Source organism: Suricata suricatta, chromosome 4, assembly GCF_006229205.1.
Source record: "Suricata suricatta isolate VVHF042 chromosome 4, meerkat_22Aug2017_6uvM2_HiC, whole genome shotgun sequence".
Lineage (NCBI taxonomy): Eukaryota > Metazoa > Chordata > Mammalia > Carnivora > Herpestidae > Suricata > Suricata suricatta.
Window position 1 is genome coordinate 79,363,294 of NC_043703.1, and position 2,662 is coordinate 79,365,955.

Sequence of the window (2,662 nt, forward strand, 5' to 3'; positions counted from 1 at the left end):
GAATCAAAGCTAAGACAGGCATTCCTCCTTTCTCCCTCTACAGAATAGGGTTTTACCTAATTCTATCATACACACTCCCTTAGGAGTCCTAACTTTATGCAGGGATCAATGGTTCAATCTATCACATTGATTGTTGCAAGTCTTTGCCTTCTGCGCCATATGCCTACCCTGGCTATCAGGGATTGGCAAGTACCTGAAGGGAAACACTGGGCTTCAGTCCTCAATTATCGTTTTGACTCATCATTTCTGGCCTCCAAGGAATTTTTTTACTTTGTCATCTGCTCAGGTGTGTGTGTGTGTGTGTGTATATCCTCAACATTCTTAGCTGTCCTGCAGTTGAAGGATAAGTGTAGCACACCACACTGCTACACTATTAACTAACTTTATGCACTTTAGAAGTTATTTCTTCTCTTACTCCCATAGAATTTGGACCTTGGGAGGGAAGGAAAATGCATGGCTGTGAGCCACAAGATATGGGTAAAAACCTAGTATTGACTTTTGCCCCCGTTATCTTCCTTCGTGTAGCAGATTAAGCCTCAGTCATAGCAGTAATAGTGGCTCAGTTTAGCCTTTCAGGTCTCCCCGAGCCTGTTTCTTTTCCAATCTGTAATGGCAGTGATTATAAGATCCATCTCAAAGTTCTTAAAAGGATTAAATCATATATGTAAAAACTTAGCTCAGTGTCCAGTACTTAAAACAGTTAACATCAGCTATGGTTATTTTCAAAAACTTCTTTGTCTAATATTGCCTGGTTATTTTAAGTCCAGATAAGCTTCAGAGTAATTTTTTTCAATTTCTAAGAACTCTTTTGGAATTCTGACTGAAATTAATTTTGGTTGAAATAAAGGAAGAAATTTGGGGATATTTAACATCTCAATAAAATCAAGACTCTTCATCCAGAAACATGGTATATCATTAAGTCTTCTTTGATATTCTTCAGCAAACTTTTGGCAGTCCCTCATTTAGGTTCTGAACATTTGTTTTGTATTTTATAAAAGTTTATTATATTTCTAAATACATTATTTTAAGTCAAAATAATTTCTCATTCATTATTATTGGAATATATAAAAGGTTTTACTTTTAATATGTTTATTTTACAATTGTATAGGTAACTTGCGTAAGTTTTATAAAAATCTTAGTTTTCCAGATAATCACATTACCTGCAAATGATTTTTTTCTTCCTTTCCCAAACTTATACTTCCTTAGTGGACTCCTTAATTTTATTCCTAACTGTATGCATGTATGTTGTGCTTCATAAATTTGTTGATTTCATTTTCCTTTAAGCATGTATCAAGAATAGAGGTTGAATTGTAACTGTTTTAGGCACTTATTAAGATGACGGTGTGGCTTTCCTCCTTTACTATAAAAATACACTAAAATATATTATTCTTACCAGAAAGCCAACTTTGTGTTTCTAGTATGCATGCTCGCATACTTGGTCATGGATTATTCTGGTGATAAATGGTTGGTATTGATTTGTTCATAATTCTTTAGACTTTTCAATCTATTAAATTCTTTCCTACTTTGACAATTTTTGCTACTGGGTTCACTCTAACTGTATAAATTAGGATGCTTTTTCTACATTCTGGGACAGTTTGAATAGCTTGAAATATTTTTGGCTTGAAATGTTAAAACAATTCTATAAAACACCTGGACTTGATGTCATTTTCAAAAAGAACTCTGGAATGCTTAGGTGGCTCAGTCGGCTAAATGTCCAACTCTTCATTTTGGCTCAGGTCATGATTTCATGGTTGTGTGATCAAGTCCTGCGTAGTGCTCTGCACTGACAGGACGGGGCCTGCTTGGGGTTCTCTCTCCCCCTCTACTCTGGCCATCCCCTGCTCTCACACATGCATGTACACAGTCTCTCAAAATAAACTTAAAAAGAATTCTTCCACAATTTTATCAAAGACTTCAATAATTTTCTATTGCATATTCCTTTAAAAAAAATTTTGTTTATTTTTGAGAGAGAGAGAGAGACCGAGTGTGAGTGGAGGAGGACCAGAGAGAGAGGGAGACCGAATCTGACGCAAGTTCCAGGCTCCGAGCAGTTAGCACAGAGCCCGATGTGGGGCTCAAACTCACAAAATGTGAGATCATGACCTGAGCCGAAGTCGACATTTAACTGAGACACCCAGATGCCCCATATTGCATATTTCTTGATGTGATTCTTAGAAGTTGTTTTCTAAAAAATATTTATTTCATTCAGATTTTCAAATTTATCAGAACAGGGTAATACAGAATTTATAATTTAAAAAACACTTTTATTTACCCTAATAAATGTTTTTGTTCTTTACAAGTTCCTGGCTTCTATTTTTTGCTATGAATATTTTATTTTTCTTCAGTGTTTTGAGAATATTGATCCTGCCTTTAATTTTAATAGTAGTTACTTTGACATTTTCCCCAAACATGCCTTTATCTTTCTTTTCACTAATTGTCAAAGTTAATTTTGATATGGAACATTTTGACTCTATTTCTCATAAAAATATGGAAAACTTTACTCATTAGCTCTTCAGTCTCTGGGCTCCATTAATTCTCAGTTTTTAACATCAGTTAATAGTTTATCCAAATACCTCTAAATTATTGCTTTTCCCATTATTTATCCTTTTGAAAAATTTAACATTTCACTCCACTTTATAAAGAGATTTATAATTACTTAAGT